This window comes from Lithobates pipiens, unplaced genomic scaffold, assembly GCF_037356315.1.
Source record: "Lithobates pipiens isolate NorthernLeopardFrog02 unplaced genomic scaffold, aLitPip1_a1.2 Scaffold_28, whole genome shotgun sequence".
NCBI lineage: Eukaryota > Metazoa > Chordata > Amphibia > Anura > Ranidae > Lithobates > Lithobates pipiens.
In genome coordinates this window covers 20,767,523-20,782,227 of record NW_027507789.1, presented here as the reverse complement: position 1 = coordinate 20,782,227, position 14,705 = coordinate 20,767,523, and positions in this window count along the sequence as shown.

Here is a 14,705-nt window from a genome sequence, read left to right as displayed (position 1 = left end):
CTGAGCCAGGTGGATATTAAGGCTGAAGGCATTTATCCAGGTAGACTTTACTGGGGGCAAATAATGAAAGGACAACTGCATCAACCCCTAGTGGTTTATTGCTGTAATTCAGTCAGGCTACCTATACGGAAATTAATGTCCCCTTCTTTTCTTTTCTTTTTTTACTGTGCTGGAGGCCATCATGAGTACAGCTGCCCATAGAAATAGATTGGCCGGAAACACGCATGTGCACTGAGAAGAGGACCATGCAAATTTTTGCTGAACTGTAGAGTCAGAGCAAGGCCACATGGTAAATATTACTAGACCGAGGCTGAAAGCATTTATCCAGGCAGACTGCACCGGGGAAAAAGAACGAAAGGACAACTACATCAATCCTTTTTTGGTTTATTGCCGTAATAATGCCTACATAGCAATAAATCTTCTTTTTTTATTACTGTGCTGATGGCACATTGGAAAATTGGATCTTGGCTCTCTTGCACAAAGCTTTAGGCTGGCACCATGGACAGCCAACTCCCCCCCCCCCGCAAGAGCAGGGGGGTCGCACTACAAGGGTTCTTTTTTCTTTTTAATAATTTCCAGAGTTGAGCTTCAAATGAGTCATGTATCTAAGGTAAAAAACTAAACCAAAAAATAAATTGCGCAAAAAGTGTCACCAAATAGTAAAAAAGAGCAATTTATCAGTGACAGCTGCACTCACAAAATGTCCACATAAACATTATACATATTAGTAATAATGAAAAACGTTACATAGTTACATAGTCGGTAAGGTTGAAAAATGACACCAGTCCGTCCAGTTCAACCTGTGGTGTGAATGTGCTTATGTTTATGTTAATAGCACATTGTATATCCTTGTATGTTGTGATCGTTAAGGTGCCCACGCTCCCCGCTGATACCGGCTGCTTGTAGAAGAGAATTCCATGTCCTTACAGCTCTGACAGTAAAGAACCCTCTATGCAGTTTAAGGTTAAACCGATTTTCTTCCAATTTCAGTGAATGGCCGTGTGTCTTTTTAAATTCCCTTTCACTGAAAAGTTTTTTTGCCTATGCTAGGGTCACCGGTACGGCATTTGTACATCACCATCATACCTCCTCTCAAGCATCTCCTCTACAGAGAGAATCATTTCAATGCTGGTATCTTTCCTCATAGCTGAGGTCCTCTAGTCCCTTTTTTTTTTCTTGCGTATTGCGCAATCAATATAAAAAGCATAAATTCAATCAAGTAAGAAAGTCATGTATATCAAAAACTGTAAATAAAAATGTGTTAAAAAAACATTTATAAATAATCCAGTAAAGTCCATCAGAAAAAAAGAAAATAGAAGTGCTCTTATGCAAAAAGTTAATTTATACTTGTGTACAGGGCCGTCTTTAATATTGATTGGCCCATGTGAAAACAATTTCTTGCCCCCCCCCCCCCCCCTCCATTCTTAGACATGCAAAAAATAGCAAGTGGACTCAAAATCAGTTTACTGCAGCAGATCACGCAGCGATTGGTTGTCAGAGGTTACAGCCTATCCTTACCGCTCACTGGCTGGTTGCAAGAGGTTACAACATATAATTTCTACTAAGGCTGCTTTCACACTGGGGCGGTATTCAGGCGTTACAGCGCTAAAAATAGCGCCTGTGTAACGCCTGAAAAAAACCGGCCCCTTTAACTCCAGTGTGAAAGCCGGAGGGCTTTCACACTGGAGCGATGCGCTGGCAGGACGGTGAAAAAAGTCCTGCTAGCCGCATCTTTGGAGCGGTGTATTCACCGCTCCTAAACCGCTCCTACCCATTGAAATCAATGGGACACCGCGGCAATACCGCTGACAAAGCGCCGCTGCAGCGGCGCTTTGCAGCGCTTTGCGGGTGGGTTTAACCCCTTTTCGGCCACTAGCGGGGGTTAAAACCACCCCGCTAGCGCCCGCACACCACCGCTAAAACGACGGTAAAGTGCCGCTAAAAATAGCGGCACTTTACCGCCGACGCCGCTCCCGCTGCAGTGTGAAAGCAGCCTTACTGATTGGTTGCTAGAGGCTACTGCATATTATTAGCGCTCACTGGTTGGTTGCTAGGGGTTAGGGCACATCATTACCACTTACTGATTGGTTGCTAGAGATTACAGCAGGTCGCTACTGTTCACTGATTGTTTGCTACAGGTTAAAGTACATCATTACCACTCACTGAGTAGTGGATCAATCCCAAATAATTGATCATGTAAAGCAGTACATTAGTACACATACTACAGGAGATGGTCAGAGAAAGCAAATATACTGCAGGAGAGCATCAGAGACTGCAAATATATTGCAGTAGATGACCAGAGACTGCAGACATGCTACAGGAGACAATCAGAGACTGCAAACATGCTACAGGAGCCAATCAGAGACTGCGGACATAATACAGGAGACAATCAGAGACTGCGGACATTATACAGGACATGGTCAGAGAACCTTCAGCAATGCACAGCTTTACAGTTGAATAACACAGCTCAGAGTTTCAGCAGTCAGGCATTTTATGGGTGTAAGGACATACCTGACCAGCCAAGCTCACTGCATACATTCAGAGGGTCCGGGGGCAGGGCTTCCACTCTCTGCTCTCACTACAACTGCTCCCCCTTGAGCATACAGGCATGGGGCGGGGTTAGAGCATCAGTGAAGCTCTCGGATCCACCCCCAGACCTCTGTATTCCCCAGCCAGTATAGAGGGAGTGGGGCTGGGAGCTCCGCTGACGCTCCCACTCCAATCACTGCCCTCACTACAGCCGTTCTGTTGCAGGCTGCATGGAGCGGGGTCATAGTGTCAGTGGAGCTCCCAGCCCCACTTCCCCCTGCTGGCTAGCTTGGAAATACAGCCTCCTCTGTGTGCTCTGCAAAGCTGTCATTGGGGCCCCAATTCGTGGGTAGTACAAGCTCAATGCTTTGGGCCCCCCAACAAAGATTGAGCCCAGGGCAGGTGCCCCATTTGCCCTGCATTAAAGACGGCCCTGCTTGTGCTTTAACTATTTTTAAAATTTTATTTTTGTATAGAGCAGGGCCCCTTCTAGCTGGGGGCCCAGGAGAATTTCCTCTTTTCTCGGGAGAGCATGTCAGACTGCTGGAGAGTCGGGCTGCTGCTTTGTGTGTAAGCAGTGGTCTGACTCTCCTATGTGCTGGCAGAACAGGTATGTTAATCCTTATTATAGCACCTCATATACATACATATCTTTATATCTAAAATAAAAATAAAAAAAAACACTTCTTTATGTGCAAAGTGAAATTTCAGTTTTTTTATTCTGCAGTGAATTTTTATTTTTTTGTATGTAGCCATCTGGGAATACTGATAGCAGACGCTTATGTCATTTATAATATAGTGCAATAGTGTATTTTTGTCTCTCGCAGAAAGAAAGCGCAATCACAAAAAAAAAAAATCCCATTTGCGTTATATAACACGTAAACATCTACAGCAGCAAGGTTATAAAAAAGTGACTACGTGTGCTCCAGCTGGGAACGATTATACATGACATAACGAGTTATTGTTGGATAATGAGACACAAAGAATGACATCAAACACAACGATAGAATTCTGGGAAGGGAAGAGATTCAAGATGCTTCCCTTAAGACTCTTTTTTTTTTTTTTTTTCACTACGCCTTCCGAAAACAAGACATCTAAGAGCAACGCTAGATGAGATGGAAAGACAGTCCTGGGGGATGAAATAAACATAGAGAATCACTTTTTACCCAAGTCTTGTTTTAGGGCTGCCATCAAGGCTGGACTGGGACAAAAATTTGGCCCTGGACTTCATCCAGACCGGCCCACTTTAATTTTGCAAACACGCAAAAAACAGTATATAAACTGTACGCAATTGGGCAAAAAAGACCCTAGACCCTAGAGACCCTTACATCAGGGTCTCCAGAGAGCCTCCCCTTAAATCAGGGTCCCCATATAGCCTTCCCCTTACATCAGGGTCCCCAGAGAGCCCCTCTTACATCAGAGTCCCCAGAGATCATCCGCCTTACATCAGGGTCCCTAGAGAGACAACCCCTTACATCCGGGTCCCCGCAGAGCCCCCCCTTACATCCGGGGTCCCCAGAGAGCCCCCCACTTACATCAGGGTCCCCAGAGAGCCTCCCCTTAAATCAGGGTCCCCATATAGCCTTCCCCTTACATCAGGGTCCACAGAGAGCTTCTCTCTTACATCAGGTTCCCCAGAGAGCCTCCGGCTTACATCAGGGTCACCAGAAAGAGGGCAGGTAGTGGGCTGGGACCCTGTAATTGGGGACTCCTGGACTGACTCGAGTCTCCCCCCAGTGATGCCACTGGCTGTCACTGAACCCGGCCAACTGAGCAATCGGCCCACCGAGCCATCGGCCCACCGGGAAACTCCCTATAGTCCCTATGGCCAGTACATGCCTGGCTGCCATAGAAAATAAAGCTGTCCTATCATTGGCAACCCATCTTTTCAGCCTAGGTTGGAGGACCCACGTTTATGAACCAAACCCAACACAAGATGTTCTGTTCCCATTCCTTTCTTGCAGCACAAAGGTGGCCCCTGCTGATACAACTAACCTACCTCTCACACCTCAGGACATGGAGGCTCTCCCAATTGCCCCCTTTCCTCCATTTCCTCCCCTATTCGTTCCCCAGACCCCTCAATCAAAATGAAAAGGAAAGCAGACACCAAACCCCTCTCAGACCTAATGGAGTAGATTTACTAAAACTTCTGCACTTAGAATCTGGTGCAGCTGTGCGTGGTAGCCAATCAGCCATTAACTTCAGTTTGTTCAATTAAGCTTGGACAATAAAACCTGGAAGGTGATTGGTTTCTCTGCAGAGCTGCACCAGATTTTGCGCCCTCCAGCCAGGGCTGGACTGGGACAAAAATTTGGCCCTGGACTTCATCCAGACCAGCCCACTTTAATTTTGCAAACAAGCACAAAAACAGTATATAAAACTATACGTAATTGTGCAAAAAAACATAAGTAGCATAACATAAGGAGTCCTCACTAACCTCTTTTATTATTTCACTTATTCTCCTCTGTATTTTTCTCATCTTTCTCACATCACTGCGTGAAGTTGAGGGCGAGCCGTACAGCCATTACTTTGTCACTGAAACTGGCCCACTGAGCCATCGGCCCACCGGGAAACTCCCTGTAGTCTCAATGGCCAGTACATGCCTGCCTCCAGCTATAGTAAATCAACCCCAGTGTCTCGAATATGTATAATATGCTTAATAACCCACCGGAGAACTTTGTTCTTCCATACCTGATAAAATGGGAATCTCATAGTTAGTAAGGTTGAATAAAGACACCAGTCCATCCAGTTCAACCTGAGTGAGTGTCTACAATTGTCCCTATCCCTGTACATTGCACACTCACATTGGTCTCTACCCTCAAGGAGCCCACAATCCAAGGTCCCCATTCATATACTAGGGCCAATTTTGGACAGAAGCCAATTAACCTACCTGCATGTCTTTGAAATGTGGGAGGAAACCGGATTACCTGGAGGAAACCCACGCAGGCACAGGGAGAACATGCAAACTCCAGGCAGGTGGTGTTGTGGTTGGGATTTGAACCAGCGACCCTTCTTACTGCTAGGCGAGAGTGCTAACCACTACACCACTGTGCCACCCCAAAATCTGGAATCTGGTTTTGACCACTTGCCGATTGCTGCACACCAATATACGTCGGCGCAATGGCAGCGGTGGGCAAATGAACACATCTGTACGTCCCCTTTAATTGGCCAGGCTAGCGGGCGTGCCAGCCGCGTACATGGTGACCGTGCCTGTGGAACTGGTGGACTCGATGTCCACCAGTCTCCCGATGTAATGGATCTGAACTGCAATCGGGTTCAAGTTAGATGTCGGCTGCTGGTTCTAATTATGTAGTGTAGATGTGCATACATGCCGGTGTTCTGGCATATAGAGTCCGGACATCACATAGTGTCCACTCCGTACTGCGCATGCGCAGTACGGAGCAGACGAAGCTTCGGAAAATCTCCGAAGCTGAACGGCGCCTGCGCCGTGAGTGGAGGTGGTAGCCCCACCATCCAAGCGGACATAGGGTTGTGAATTTTAGAGGGCCTCACTGTGCTCGGCTCTTTTTTATTCTAACTCTATGTCCACTTGGATAGTGGGGATAGAACCTGGACTCACGGCGCAGGCGCCGTTCATCCTCGGCAATTTTCGGAATCTGTGTTCCTGTGTACTGCGCATGCGCAGTACGCAGGGGACACTATCTGATGGAGGACGCTATTTGACAAGACACCGGAAGTAATCACTCTGACTGCTCAGTTCAATCACTTCCTAATCTCTGTTTATTGCAGGGTGGTGTCCAACGTTTTATACACAAAGGACAATATATACGTTACTACTATGTAAATGTGGTTAGTCTAAAAGTTACATCCTAATTGGCTGAAATACAAGAAGAATGCAGGAACCTGATGCTGGGGGCTTGGTTGTTGCTGGCTCTTCTCTTTACTTCCTCATAACTCCAGTGCGGGGGCAGCAGGGTGTAGGCGCCATCTTTGGTTCCAAAGCAGAGCTAAGCTGTTTACTATATGAGTAAGGAGTTGCATACAAACATGTATACACATAAGAAAATAGGCATTTTTATGACTATCATTATGTTCTTTACATTCCTTCACACCGGCAATCGTGTCACTGAGCCGCAGAACGGGGAAGTGCCTATGTAGATAAGGCGTTTCCCCGTTCTGCCTTGTGACATGACAGAGATCACCGCTCCCTGTCATCGGGAGCAGTGATCGCTGTCATGTGAGTGGAAGCCCCTCCCCCCCCCACAGTTAGAATCACTCCCTAGGACACACGTAAACTCTTCAGCGCCCCCTAGTGGTTAAGCCCTTCCCTGCCATCAGTGCATTTTTATAGCACTGATCGCTGTATACATGACAATGGTCCCAAAATAGTGTAAAAAGTGCCCGATGTGTCCGCCATAATGTTGCAGTTACGATAAAAATTGCAGATCTCCGCCATTACTAATAAAAAATAATAATAAAAAAGCCATAAAACTATCCCCTATTTTGTAGACGCTATAACTTTTGCACAAACCAATCAATATACGCTTATTGCATTTTTTTTTTACCAAAAATGTGTAGAAGAATACATATCGGCCTAAACTGAGGAAAAATGATTTTTTTATATATATATTTTTGGGGCATATTTATTAGAGCAAAAAGTAAAAATTTTTTTTTTTTTTAAATTAGTGCTCTTTTTTTTTGTTTATAGCGCAAAAAAATAAAAACCGCAGAGATGATCATATGCCACCAAAAGAAAGCTCTATTTGTGGGAAAAAAAGAACGTCAGTTTTGTTTGGGGGCAACGTGTGCAATTGTCAGTTAAAGCAACGCAGTGCCGAATCGCAAAAAGTGCTCTGGTCAGGAAGGGGGTAAAATCTTCCCGGGGCTGAATCGATTAAACACCACCTGTCTTCAGAACAGCGATCTAGGATTCTATATTTTGCCCACAGATCGTCTATTTGTTTGAAATACCAAGAATCAAGATTTAAAATCCCGTTGATACAAAATGCCCCATGTCCTTCACTATATGTTTCCCGTGACCTCTGACAAATGTTGGTGGTGTGATTCCACTCCAGGTGATTTGCCACATACTAAATCACAATACTATCCCCAAACAGACATACGAGAGATCTGTGCGATGTTGGAAGCAACAACACACACCACCTATAGCCATGTGGATACAGTGCCTTGAAAAAGTATTCATACCCCTTGAAATTTTTCACATTTTGTCATGTTACAACCAAAAACATAAATGTATTTTATTAGGATTTTATTTGCTAGACCAACACAAAGTGGAACATATTTGTGAACTGGAAGGTAAATGATACATGTTTTTTAACATTTTGTACAATTAAATATGTGAAAAGTGTGGCGTGCATTTGTATTCCGCCCCTAAGAGTCCATTCACACAGGGGCAACTTTGGATCCGACTTCAAGTCGCCCCCTAGTCGCCTCAAGTTGCGCTAGGTGAAAAAAATCAATGTAAGTGAATGGATCCGTCTTAATGCACACTACTGCAGTCACTCCCACTTCAGAAAAGGTTCCTGTACTACTTAAATCTGACTTCTAGGCCACTTGTACCCATAGAATTCAATGGAAGTCGCCTCCAAGTCATGTCTCCATGTATATTTAAGCGACTTTACAGGAAAAGCCACCTCTCTAATAATAAAAACCGGCATGGGTTCCCCTCCAGGGGCAAACCAGGCCCTTAATTCTGGTATAGATTTTAAGAGGAACCCCCCTTCACTGAAAAAACGGCATGGGGTCCCCCCAAAATCCATACCAGACCCCTATCCGAGCACGCAGCCCGGCCAGTCAGGAAAGGGGGTGGGGATGAGCAAGCCCCCCCCCGAGCCATACCAGGCCGCATGCCCTCAACATGGGAGGGTGGGTGCTTTGGGGAAGGGGGGTGCCCCCACCCCAAAGCACATTGTCCCCATGTTGATGAAGACAAGGGCCTTTTCCTGACAACCCCTGCCCGTTGGTTGTCTGGGTCTGCGGGCGGGGGCCCTTATCGAAATCCAGGAGCCCCCTTTAATAAGGGGGCCCAGATCCCAGCCCCCCTATGTGAATGAGTATGGGGTACATCATACCCCTACCCATTCACCTAAGGGAAAAAAATGTAAATAAAAAAAAAACACTACACAGCTTCGGGGGTTCTTCTTCCGACTTCGGGGGTCTCTTCCGACTTCTCCGCTCTCTTCGGCCTCTTCTCCCCCTCTCCGGTTCTTCTGCCGAGCATCTGTGAAATTTCCACGTTTGTGTAACATAATAAAATGTGGAAAAAGTGAAGCGCTGTGAATACTTTCTGGATGCACTGTAAGTATTTTTACATAATTTATAGTTGTCTGCTAAAATCACTTCTTCCTTTTTCAGTTGCAACCAAGACTGGCATTCAAGATCCATGGTAACATAGTCTTTTATTAGTCTCCCTATCATGAAGCATGCAGTGATTAGACATATGCACAAAATTCATTAATCCCTGTGCAGGTCACGTCTTCTCTACAGACAGGTTTATGGGAGGGAAGGATATCTCATGAGCACACTATTTAATCCTGTCCTGTGTTCTAATGATGGCAGTAAACGGATCAGTATTTCTCCCTGACCGCTGCCAGTGATCCTTCATACCTGATGTAGAAGATTGAGACAGTTTGTAGTTTGTGTTACCAGTGGGTGTTATTATAGAATGATGCTGTAGTCTTGGAGGTCAAACAGGCATTCGGCAAAAGAAGGTAGTGCCTTTTTTTTCCCCCCAAAATCTTGTAAATTTTAGAGCATGTTTAACCACTTGCCAAACGAGCCATAGCCGAAAGATGGCTACAGCGTGGTCGGCTTATTCTGGGAGGGCATCCAGGGACGTTCTCCCAGAATCTTGCTCTCGCGTGCCCCCTGGGGCACGCTCCCGGAAATATCCTTGACTGCCGGGTCCGGAAGACTCGTCGCATCACGGATCACAGTAAATGGCCGCTTGTAGCGGCCGTTTACCATGTGATCACTCCATCACTTTGTAAACAAACAAACATGAGATTACGCCGGTTCCTCCCTTCCCTCTCTGCACTGATCTGTACAGTGCGAGGGGAGAGGGGGAGAGGGGGAGAGATCGTTTGCAGCATCGCTGTGGGCTGGATGTGTAGTGCCCACAGCGCTGCTCAGTGCCAAAACTCTGCAGTACTCTGCCAATACACTGACATTCTCTGCAAACACTCTGCAATACTCTACAATACTCTATAATACTCTGCCAATACTCTACAATACTCTACAATACTCTACAATACTCTATAATACTCTATAACACTCTATAATACTCTGCCAATACTCTACAATACTCTACAATACTCTACAATACTCTATAACACTCTATAATACTCTATAACACTCTATAATACTCTGCCAATACTCTACAATACTCTATAATACTCTATAATACTCTATAATACTCTGCCAATACTCTGCAATAAATTGTAACAGAAACAAAGAATATATATATATATATATATATATTTTTTTTATTTTTTTTTACCTAATTTTCAAATACTCTGCCATTACTCTGCCAATACTCTGCCAATACTTGCCAATACTCTGCAATAAATAAATTGTAACAGAAACAAAGAATATATATATATATATTTTTTTACCTAATTTTAAGTCTCTGCAATACTCTGCCAATACTCTGCAATATTCTGCCAATACTCTACAATACTCGCCATTACTCTGCCAATACTCTGCCATTACTTTGCTATTACTCTGCCAATACTCTGCCATTACTCTGCCAATACTCTGCCAATACTCTGCAATAAATTGTAACAGAAACAAAGAATATATATATTTTCTTTTTTTACCTAATTTTCAAATACTCTGCCATTACTCTGCCAATACCTGCCAATACTCTGCAATAAATAAATTGTAACAGAAACAAAGAATTTTTTTAACCTAATTTTCAGTCTCTGCAATACTCTGCAAATACTCTACAATACTCTGCCAATACTCTACAATACTCGCCATTACTCTGCCAATACTCTGCCATTACTTTGCCATTACTCTGCCAATACTCTGCCAATACTCTGCCAATACCTGCCAATACTCTGCAATAAATAAATTGTAACAGAAACAAAGAATATATATATATTTTTTTTTACCTAATTTTAAGTCTCTGCAATACTCTGCCAATACTCTGCAATAAATTGTAACAGAAACAAAGAATTTTTTTAACCTAATTTTCAGTCTCTGCAATACTCTGCCAATACTCTACAATACTCTGCCAATACTCTACAATACTCGCCATTACTCTGCCAATACTCTGCCATTACTTTGCCATTACTCTGCCAATACTCTGCCATTACTCTGCCAATACTCTGCCAATACCTGCCAATACTCTGCAATAAATAAATTGTAACAGAAACAAAGAATATATATATATATTTTTTTTTTACCTAATTTTAAGTCTCTGCAATACTCTGCCAATACTCTGCAATAAATTGTAACAGAAACAAAGAATTTTTTTAACCTAATTTTCAGTCTCTGCAATACTCTGCCAATACTCTACAATACTCTGCCAATACTCTACAATACTCGCCATTACTCTGCCATTACTCTGCCAATACTATGCCATTACTCTGCCAATACTTTGCAATAAATTGTAACAGAAACAAAGAATATCTTTTTTTTTTTTTTTTTTACCTAATTTTCAGTCTCTGCAATACTCTGCCAATACTCTGCCATATTCTGCCAATAGCTTGCCAATACTTGCCAATACTCTGCAATAAATTGTAACAGAAACAATTTTTTTTTTACCTAATTTTCAGTCTTTTTTGATTTATAGCGCAAAAAACAAAAAAACCCAGCGGTGATTAAATACCACCAAAAGAAAGCTCTATTTGTGTGTAAAAATGTACAAACATTTTATATGGGTACAGTGTTGTATAACTGAGTAATTGTCTTTCAAAGTGTGATAGCACCGAAAGCTGAAAATCGGTCTGGTTAGGAAGGGGGTTTACATGCTCAGTGGTAAAGTGGTTAAAGAGAGAGAGAGAATTTATTAAAAGTAGCCTGATGCGCAAATCAATCAATTAAATAGATAAAGGGCGAAGGGCGGCAGCCAACTTAAAATTGTGTGTGCCCCCGCAGTATTGAAAATGAATAAATGTATAAGCGTCGCTCACTCAAAATCTTCAAATACAAATGAAATGTGCAAAGTACATGTGCAATAATAAACATGTCAAAAGAGTATAAATTCAAGAAAAGGAAATAAGCTCTCCATAGTGTAGTTATTCAAATAAAATAGATTTAATCATAACCAGCAACTCATATATAATTTAACAGTAGTCAGCGTCGATCTATTCATCAACCTCGCGGTCTCGGCCACGGCCAGAAGTAAAACATCACCCGGGCCCTTTCCAACGCGTTGCGTCACAGATTACGTGCCTTGAAATACTGCTCTTTTTTGCACATTTTTTGCACTTTATGTATTCATAATTTTTGTTGATTATGTACTTTAGAATTTATACTTTTTGGACTTGTTTATTATTGCACATGCACTTTGCACATTGTATTTGATATTTGTATTTGAAGATTTTGAGTAAGTGCCACTTATACATTTATTCAAAGAGAGAGAGAGAGATGTTTTGGTTGAGACTTGAACCAAGCACCAAGGTACTGCAAGGTAGGAGAGAGAAAGAGGGAGGAGAGAGAGAAGGGGGGAGAGAAAGAGAGAGATGAGGGGTGAGAGACAGAGGAAGGGGTGCAGTAGAGGCAGAAGAGAGAGAGGGGAGATTAGGAGCAAAGAGAGAATAAAGGTGGGAAGAGAGAGGTGGGGATAGGAGAGAGAGAAAGAGGGGGAGAGAGCAAGAGAGGAAGAAGAGAGGGAGGGGAGATCGGGAGGAGAGAAAGAGAAGGGAAAAAGAGAAGAGAGGAAAGAAAGAAAGGGAGGATTAAGAGAGAAAGGAGCAGAGAGAGCGAGATGGAGGGAGAGTGGAATAACAGAGAGTGAGAGAGGAAAGAGAGAGGGAATGGCAGAGAGAGAGAGACGGGGCAGAGAGAGAAAGTGGAATAAGAGAGAGGGAGGAGAGAGAGAAGAGAAAGGGGGGGGAGAGAGAAGAAAGAATGAATAAGGAGGAGAGAAGAGAGAGAAAGAGGGAGGAAAAAGAGAGAAAGGGGCAGAGAGATAGACTGAGGAGAGAGTGCAAGAGAGAGAAAGGGGGAGAGAGAGGTAGAGGGGAAGAAGAGAGGGAGGGGAGATCAGGAGGAGAGAGAGAAGAGGAGAGAGGAAAGAAAGAAAGGAGAGAAAAAGAGAGTGGAATAAGCGAGAGGGAGGGGGAGAGAGAGATAGTGGAATAAGAAAGAGGGAGGGGAGATTGGGAAGAGAGAGAGAAGAGAAGGGGAGAGAGAGGGAGAGAGAGAAAAGAAAGAATTAAAGCGGGAGTCCGCCGGGACTCCCCTTTTTTTTTTTTTTTAAAAGTCAGCAGCTACAAATACTGCAGCTGCTGACTTTTAAAATAGTGACACTTACCTGTCCAGCGCGCCCGCGATGTCGGCACCCGAAGCCGATCTCTAGATCGACACTCGAGTGCTGCCGCCGCCATCTTGGGTATGGGAATCAGGAAATGGAGCCTTTCGGCTTCATTTCTCGGTTCCCTACTGCGCATGCGCGAGCCGCTCTGCGCAATGAGGACGGTCCCCGCTGCCTCTGGGATCTGTGTGTTTCCCAGCAGGCAGCGGGGAACTTGCGGAAGGGGGCGGGCACTTGCGGAAAGGGGCGTAATGTACGCCCCTTTCCGCAGAGAGCTAGCCCGGAAGTGGGTGCAGTTACCTGGATTATCCAGGTAACTGCACCCCCCTCCCCCCTGAAAGGTGCCAATTGTGGCGCCGGAGGGGGGGAGGATTCCGATGAGCGGAAGGTCCATTTTAGGGTGGACCTCCGCTTTAATAAGGGAGAGAGAGAGGAAAAATAGAGAAAGGGTCAGAGAGAGAGAGACGGGAGGGAGAGCCCAAGTGGACAAAGAGAGAGGGAGGGGAGATTGGAAGAAAAAGAGAAGGGGGAAAGAGAGAGGGGGAGAGATAAGAAAGAGAGGGAGAGAGAGAAAGGGGGGAGAGAGAGAAGAGAGGGAGGGGAGATCGGGAGGAGAGAGAGAAGAGAAGGGGAGAGAGAGAGAGAGAGAAAAGAAAGAATGAATAAGGGAGAGAGAGAGAGGAAAAATAGAGAAAGGGGCAGAGGGAGAGAGAGACGGAGAAGGAGAGCGAGAGTGGACAAAGAGAGAGGGAGGGGAAGGAAAGGAGAAGGGGGAAAGAGAGAGGGGAGAGAGAGAGATAAGAAAGAGAGGGAGTGAGAGAAAGGGGGGAGAGAGATCGGGAGGAGAGAGAGAAGAGAAGGGGAAAAAAGGAGAGAGGAAATAAAGAAAGGGAGGATTAAGAGAGAAAGGAGCCGAGAGAGCGAGACGAAGGAGAGCGTGAGAGTGGAATAAGAGAGAGGGAGAGGAAGAGAGGAAAGAGAGAGGGAGGAATGAAAGAGGGGGCAGAGAGAGGAATAATAGAGAGGGAGGGGAGATTGGGAGGAGAGAGAAGAGAAGGGGAGAGAGAGAAATGGGGAGGAAAAATAGAGAAAGCAGCAGAGAGAGAGATGGGGAGAGAAAGCAAGAGTGGACAAAGAGAGAGGGAGGGGAGATTGGGAGAAGAGAAGGGGGAAAAAGGGAGAGAGAGAAATAGAAGAGAAGTGGAAAGAGAGAGGGGAGAATAGGAGGCAGGAAATAGAGAATGATAGAGATCGAGAGAAGGGTGAGCAAGGGAGGAGACAGAGAGAGGAGGGAGTGAAAGATGAGAAAGATGAGAGAGAGGGGAGATTGAGAGGAGAAAGAGAGAAAAGAGGAGGAGAAGGAGGGGAGGATAGGAGGAGGAGACAGAGACGGGGAGAGACAAAGAGAGAAAAAGGGTGAGAGAGAGAACAGAGAAGGAGATGGCGAGAGACATAAAGAGGGGAGAGTCGTCCTGGTTGTGACTTGAACCAAGGGCCATGGTGCTGCAAAGGAGGAGAGAGAGAGAGATATGGAGAGGGAGAGTGGCATATAACTTAGCATACTGCTGCGTCCTGCCATGGCAAATCAGAAGTGCGTGTTCAGCCAGCAAACTTGAAAAGAACCAGTTTTGGTTAGTCAATATACTAGCCATTTGTAATTCAAGAAAAAAAGGTCTAAAAGGTTTAAACATTCTAACGCAAATCCTTTCAG